The sequence below is a fragment of the Nicotiana attenuata genome, unplaced genomic scaffold (genome assembly GCF_001879085.1).
Source record: "Nicotiana attenuata strain UT unplaced genomic scaffold, NIATTr2, whole genome shotgun sequence".
Classification (NCBI taxonomy): Eukaryota; Viridiplantae; Streptophyta; class Magnoliopsida; order Solanales; family Solanaceae; genus Nicotiana; species Nicotiana attenuata.
The window spans coordinates 337,210-345,486 of record NW_017670898.1 but is presented as its reverse complement, the minus strand read 5'-3'; positions in this window follow the sequence as shown (position 1 = coordinate 345,486).

Below are 8,277 nucleotides of genomic sequence, written 5' to 3'. Positions count from 1 at the left end.
CCCAAAGAGAGAGATCAAACCTTCTAATTTTAAATTTAAAAAATGAAACCTAGTTAAATTTTTTAAGTTTCTCGACCCTAATATCCCTAACCAGGTGTTCTCCCTGTTTAAGACACCTGATTAGGTTATATTACGGGTCAGAATCTTTTAAAAAAGATTTCACGTGTTCGGATCGAGTCAAGCTTAGCCGCCTCTAAACATAAGCTCTTTTTTTTTTTTTTCTGTTTTCTTTGCTTCGTTGCTGTGGTGTTTTATTATTTTTTTTATATTTATTCTGATTTATATTTCCCTTTGTTCCTTTAGTTCACTCTGATTTTCCTTAAAGTTTTTAGCAGTTGATTAGTTTTAGTAATTAGTTTTTAGCAGTTGATTAGTAATTAAATATTAGTAATTGCTCGTTTATATTGGTGTTCTAAAAATTCTTGTTTATTTGAGTTAAACATTTTCTGATTGATAAAATTAAGTTAATATTCTGTTAGGCTTATTGATTTGGTATAGTTGATAGTTTTAGTATAGTTTAGTAATTCCGGGATTAGTCAGGGTTAGTTTGGTATGGAAAGGGTAGTTTTTTAGGAATAGTAATTGTAAAGTAAGGGAGGGTAGTGTAGGAATTATAATAGGTATTAGGATCTTTCTAGAACAAGACTTTAGTGTAGTTTTGGTAAAATAAGTGTTGTTACTTGGGTAATAAGTTTTAAAAATGAGGGACTAAGAAACTAAATAAGAAAGGGACTAAAAAAGAAAACTAAAATCTGAAGGTTTGCCTATAAAAGGGCATACACACTGCCTTGTAGAACAAGTTAGAAGGACTCTGAAAATTTATAAAAAAAAAAAAATTCTGAAATCCTGAAGTTTCAAATTTCTTTTAGATCTCAATTCAAGTAGAAATCAAAAAACAGAAAGCACAAAAAAAATAGGAGTTCAATGGTCTTGATTCTGAGTGATTTAAGCTCGAGTGAGCAGTCTTTTGAGTCCTTGTTTGCTGAGAGTTTTAAAAGGAGTTTTGTGGTCAATTTTGAGTCTAGTTGGGTAAATTTGATACTGTTCTGGGTGGTCTATCCATCCTACTCGAATTGAAGGGCATTTCTGCATTCGTTTTGAGTTGAAACTGTCTGAGTGGTTGCTGTTTGAATTTCAACTGCTGCTGATTGCTTGCTGTAGCTAACTTCTCCTCCTTTTACTTGATTCACACTTCAGGTAACCAGCCTTGAACTCGCATCAGTGTAACTTTGAGCTGGAAATTTAGAGCAATGTGTATAAGCTACTTGTGAAATCAAAAGAATTTGGTGCTTCATCTGATTGTATTCAATATTTAGATGCAAACTCATGTGAACTAGTATTTACTGGATTAACTAGGACAATTTGTATAAATAGGACTGTTGGACTGTTCTGAGCTTGTTTGAATCGTTGTGAAGTTTGATAGAAGGGACAGCAGTGTTCCATGATAATAGGTTGTTTAAATCTTTACATTTAATTAGGTGGTATATGCCTAAGTCTGTTGTTGAATCACAATGGAGAACCAGTTTCGTTTGTGAGCTTATATATTAGCATATAATGTTGTCCTTAAAAACGTTTGATCCATATGTTCACCCTTGAACAGATTCGAAAGTTAAATTAGCAAACTGGAAGTCTTAACAAACAATATAAAATAGTTGTAGCATCGGCAGTCAATATCCGATCTCGGATTAATACTAGACCTTGCACCAATTTGAATTCTGTTTCTGGGCTCAAACGCAAGGCCCAAGCAATTAGTGTTCAGCTTTGTAGCTGAACTTTGTACGAGATATTCTTTGTGGCTTAAGGCCCTTCAATTGGTGAGCCCAATCGCACAAGCAGCTCATTTCGTTGAGTCTAAATCCAGACTCACATCCTGTTGGGCTTTATCGTTTTGGAATGGGTTTTGAGATTAATTCTTAATTGAAAAAGTACCGGGTTTTGGGTTGTCCAAGTTAAGTAGCACATTTGAATTAAGAGGTCTTCCTCTTGTTCAAATGTGGACTTGAGCTGGGAGCCTAAATTACTAATTAATTAGGCCCTTTAGAGACTAATTCAATTAAAAATAATAGTCCCTTTTAGGATGACCTTTAAGAAAGAAGTAAAACACGGCGTGCAGCGCCAAACAAAATTCATAGATTGCGTGGCCCTCATTAAATACTTTTACTTTATTAAAATAATTTAAAAATTCGGGACATGCCATTTAACAAATTTCCATGGCCCCCCGCAAAAGTTAATAACACGTTAGTCGCTTTAGGAGCGTTCTCTAATAATATTACCCTCTTAAAGTCAGGTGTGCATTTCATGTGACCCAAATCCAAATCCCAAAACGTTGAATAAGAGGTGTTGAGGATCCGGGTGCATTTCATGTGACGTGATCCAAAAGCACGCTCTTAAACGGCGTTCACTTTCGTAAAAATAAATTATAAGCGGTAAATAATATTAAAACTGCACTATAAGTCCGAGCATGTATTTAAAACTAGAATTTCAGCCATGTATAATGATTTAAGCGACCGTGCTAGAACCACGGGATTCGGGGGTGCCTAACACCTTCCCTCGGGTCAACAGAATTCCTTACACAGAATCTCTGGCTCGCAGACTCCAATTGGGAAGTCGAATTTTTCCTCGATTTGGGATTTAAATTAAACCGGTGACTTGGGACACCAAAAGCCAATCCTTTCCCAAGTGGCGACTCTAAAAGTAGATAAATGATCCCATTTCGAATAATGTCACTTTAAATGGAAAAACTCCCTTATACATTTATCCTTCGGGGTAGGTGTGTAAAAAAGGAGGTGTGACACCAATAGTGAATACATATCCACTTGTGGACTTGGAATCAGTTGATCCGGTGACCCAATTTGCATCACAGTATCCCTCAATGGCCGCAGGATATTTACTGTAGTGCAAAGCAAAGTCCTGGGTATGTACTAAATACCCCAAAAATCGTTTCATGGCCATCCAATGAGATTGACCTGGATTGTATATTGACTCAATTTACTTATAGCACAAGCTATATCTAGTCGTGTACAATTCATGATGTACATTAAGCAACCCAACACACGAGCATAATCCAATTGTAATATGCTTTGGCCTTTGTCCTTTGCTAATGCAAGATTCGCGTCAATTGGAGTCTTTGCAACTTTAAAGCCCAAGTGCTTGAATTTTTGAAGTACTGTCTTAATATAATGAGATTGTGATTATGCTGGACCTTGAGAAGTCTTATGGATCTTAATTCCTAGAATTAAATCAGCAACTCCCAAGTCTTTCATATCAAACTTGCCAGTTAGCATGCGCTTAGTCGCATTTATGTTGGCAATGTCATTACTCATTACCAGCATATCATCCACATATAAGAAAACAATGACTATGTAATTTGGAACATTTTTAATGTACACACATTTATCACATTCATTTATTTTAAAACCATTTGACAACATTGTTTGGTCAAATTTCGCATGCCATTGTTTGGGTGGTTGTTTTAGTCCGTAAAGGGACTTAACAGTGTACATACCTTCTTTTCTTTACCTGGAATCACAAACCATTCAGGTTGTTCCATGTAAATTTCTTCCTCCAACTCTCCATTTAAGAAGGCTGTCTTAACATCCATTTGATGAATTTCAAGACCATAAACTGCAGCTAACGCTACTAACTTTCGTATGGACGTAATTCTTGTAACTGGAGAGTATGTATCGAAATAGTCAAGACCTTCTCGTTGTCTATACCCTTTGACCACAAGTCTTGCCTTAACTTTGTCAATAGTGCCATCATCTTTCATTTTCCTCTTAAAGATCCATTTAGAACCCAACGGTTTATTTCCAGGAGGAAGATCAACCAATTCCCATGTATGTTGTTTAGTATGGTTTCGATTTCACTATTGACTGCCTCTTTCCAAAATAATGTCCGAAGAAGACATACCTTCTTTAAATGTTTGAGGCTCATTTTCCAATAAGAAAGTCACAAAATTTGGTCCAAATGAAGTAGACGTTCTTTGACGTTTACTACGTCTTGGATCCTCCTAGTTAATTGTACTTTCTTTTGTTTCTTCCCGAGGTCGTTTAGATCCTTCAGCAATCGACTCACATTCCTTTTTATACGGATATATATTTTCAAAGAACTCAGCATTATCTGATTCTATAATCGTATTATTATGAATGTCGGGATTTTCTGATTTATGAACCAGAAATCGATATGCTTTACTATTAGTCGCATATCCTATGAAAATACAATCAACGGTTTTCGGTCCTATTTTTACCCTTTTGGATTTAGGAACTTGCACTTTTGCCAAACACCCCCACACTTTAAAATAATTCAAGTTGGGCTTCCTTCCTTTTCATTTTTCATATGGAATGGATTGTGTTTTGCTATGGGGTACTCGATTTAGTATTTGGCTAGCCGTAAGAACGGCTTCCCCCTACAAGTTCTGTGGCAAACCGGAACTTATCAATAATGCGTTCATCATCTCCTTTAATGAACAATTCTTTCTTTCTGCAATCCCATTGGATTGGGGCGTGTAAGGGGCCGTCATTTGATGAATAATTCCATATTCTAAACATATTTGTTCAAAAGGAAATTCATATTCACCACCCCTATCACTTCTTATCATTTTGATTTTCTTGTTAAGTTGCATTTCAACTTTATTTTTGTATTGCTTGAATGCGTCTATTGCTTTATCTTTACTATTAAGTAAGTAAACATAGCAATATCGGGTACTATCGTCAATAAAAGTTATGAAATACTTCTTTCCACCGCGAGATGGTATTGACTTCATATCAAAAATATTTGTGTGAATTAAGTCTAAAGGATCTGAATTCCTTTTAACTGACTTATAAGGATGTTTAACATACTTAGATTTATTTGACATTTTGATTTGTTGCATTCAAATTTAGGCAATACTTCCAAATTAATCATTTTCCGCAAGGTTTTATAATTAACATGACCCAAACGTATATGCCATAATTCATTTGACTCAAGTAAGTAAGACGAAGCTGAAATTTTATTATTATTTTCAACAACCATTACATTCAGCTTGAAAAGGCCCTCAGTGAGGTAACCTTTTCCTGCAAACATTTCGTTCTTACTTATTACAACCTTATCGGAAACAAAAACACATTTAAAACCATTCTTAACAAGAAGTCCAGCAGAGACTAAATTTTTCCTAATCTTGGGAACATGAAGGACGTTGTTCAAAGTCACCACTTTGCCGGATGTCATTTTGAGAAATATCTTCCCACATCCTTCAATCTTGGCCTTTGCAACATTTCCCATAGAAAGCGTCTCATCCGGTCCAACAGGAGCATAAGTAGCAAAAGCTTCTCTAACAGCACAAACATGGCGAGTGGTTCCAGAATCAATCCACCACTCTTTAGGATTGCCCACCAAGTTGCATTCGGAAAGCATGTCACATAAGTCATCAACATCATCATGCTTTTCAACCATGTTTGCTTGACCCTTCTTCTTGTCTTTCTTCGGAACGACACTCCGTAGATTTGTGTCCGGCTTTTCCACAGTTGTAGCAATTTCCACTGAACCGCTTCTTGCTTGGGTTGTATTTCGGTCCAGAAGCCTTCTTCCTCTTTTTGTTCTCTTCAACAATATTTGCTCCCATTATTGTTGAGATTCCACGACATCTCTTTTCAGCAGCTTTGTTATCCTCTTCTCAACTGAACAATGAGATCTTCAAGGGACATCTCCTTGCGTTTGTGTTTTAAGTAGTTTTTGAAGTCCTTCCACAAAGGAGGCAACTTCTCAATCACCGCTGCTACTTGGAATGCTTCATTGATGACAAGACCTTCAATGAAATTTTTGTTAGTAAAAATACTAAGATTACTACTTTCAACATCAGTATTAATTTTATTTATACCTTCAGCAAGGAGATCGTGAATAATCACTTGCGATTCCTGGACTTGGGTAATAACAGACTTGCTATCTACCATTTTGTAGTCCAAAAACTTTGCAGCAACAAACTTTTTCAACCCGGCATCTTCGGTTTTGTATTTCTTTTCAAGCGCAGTCCACAATTCTTTTGACGTTTCCACGCCACTGTAGACATTATACAAAGCATCCTCCAGCCCGCTTAGAATATAATTCTTGCACAAAAAAAATGAATGCTTCCGCGCCTCAATCACAAGAATGCGTTCAGTTTCTGGAGTTTTATCGGGCAGCACAGGAACATCTTCCTTGATGAACTTCTGGAGACTTAGAGTAGTCAAATAGAAGAGCATCTTTTGCTGCCAGCGCTTGAAATCAATCCCGAAATTTTTTTTGGGTTTCTCAGCCGGTGACAATGCTGCCGTTGTTGTTCGGCTCATTGAGGCATTGGCAGTCACCATTGGAATAGCTTGGTTCACATTATCATTAGTCATTTCTGTAAAAGAGTGACACAAACGTTAAAATCACGTAGATTTTAATCTCCAATAGAGTACAAAACCACAAAGGTTTTACTCTCCAAAAACAGTGAGTACAAATACAGAAAATATATTAAATTCCTTAAGCTTGTTAGTAATCTGTATTTGTAAAATAATTCTGGAGAAAATAAAATAACATAAACAGAAATGTAAACGAAATAACAAAAAACCAATTCGAGCCCACTGAATCACAATGTTTCCTTAAGGAATTTAATCCCCTCCTAGTACCCAAGGTTATGGATTATTTCCTCCTAGGATAGAACGAATTACACACTGGTGTAGTGGTACTTCAAACCCAGTGTTTCAGCGAACACAAAGTTCGGTAGCACATCATACTTACTGTTGCTTTCTTTGAAGTTAAAATATGCAGAAGAAAGGAGAAGAACTCAGAAAATTCGTATGGAAATTCTGAGCAGAATAGTCTTGTATTTATAGCCAAAGTTGGGCTGAAATCTGAAGAGGTGCAACTCTTCAGAATGGCTGTTTTTGCAAAATGGCCACAACATAAATGCCATAACATAAATGGCTATTTACTCAACAATAAAGAGGGAAAATTGAAGGGTAGTTAATTTTCTGTTACAAAAACAGAAAACTGAAAATTGGATAACTAAATTGTATTTAATATTAATATTTATTTTAATATAAATATTCTGTTATTAAAATAAATATTTAATAACATTTCTGTTAATATTTACTATTAACAAATAAATTTGGTCCAAAAATTAATCAATCGATCGATTTGACCGAAGCCGAAGCCGAAGCCGAGCCGAGCCGAGCGACGGCGGCGACGGCGCGAGGCTTGCCTTCTTCTCAATTCTTTATGAGCTAGAAGAAGAGCAATTGCTTATATACCCATCAAAAACCTTTTTCTCTTCCAATATGGGACAATGTTCCTTCATCAAGGGGGAAACTTAAAATTTCACTTAAAAATTTCATTTCCCTCCATTTCCCATTCACCCCATTTTAAGCATTAATAGCTTAAAAACCCAACAGACCTACCCCTAACATTTATATGATTAACAAAAATAACGTAAACCAAATACACTAAATCGAAAAATATTGAACCATATCGAATTTTTGTTATTTGATTTGGTTTATAATTTAAGACAATTAATTTAATGTTTTTAAAAATAAAATCATCTCTAGTTGAACCTGTACCCGGTAAATGCACTATCTAGATTTTGGGGATTCGGTGAGAGTGGCATCTAGTTAGTATTCCCATTATGGCCTTGCCCTCATCTTTCTTTACAAGTCCACCTCGAAATATAAAAAGATTAGTAGTAATTGAATAGAAGATTACTGGGATATTAAAGTGTGAATATTCTCTTGTCACTAAGTAATTGAATTTTGGTGCTTAAGTTGTTGACCAAGTCTAATTTCATTGACAAAGGGTAGTGTCTACTCTTTTTTGCTTTTTAGTTGGTGACACTAAACTAATATTTGGCTGTTTCGTCATTAGCTTTGACTAAAAGTAAGTCGCTTCCACGCCGATCCTCTCTGTTTAATTACAATTAGCTGCGCTATACTAAATAATTGTCAAAATGGCTATTCTTATTTGCGCTACAAGTGTGAATATAGATTGGTGATTATAATCTGACGGCCAAGTTTAAATCATGTAACAAACTTCAGGACAATAGTAATTGTTGGTTCTGGCACTGTTCACATATAATATGTTTTATGATATAGACATAGTACTTGACTAGAAAAACTACACGAACATCTATTCAATTTATAGTTATTTAACTTATAAACTATAGACTTTGTTTACCTTGAAAATGGTGTTAACATTATATTTGATTTTGTGGTTCTAAAAATATGTAATTTATTTCAATACTAGTTGTTTGGCAATAGATGCTAAGTGTAGGTAAAGAGAATAAGA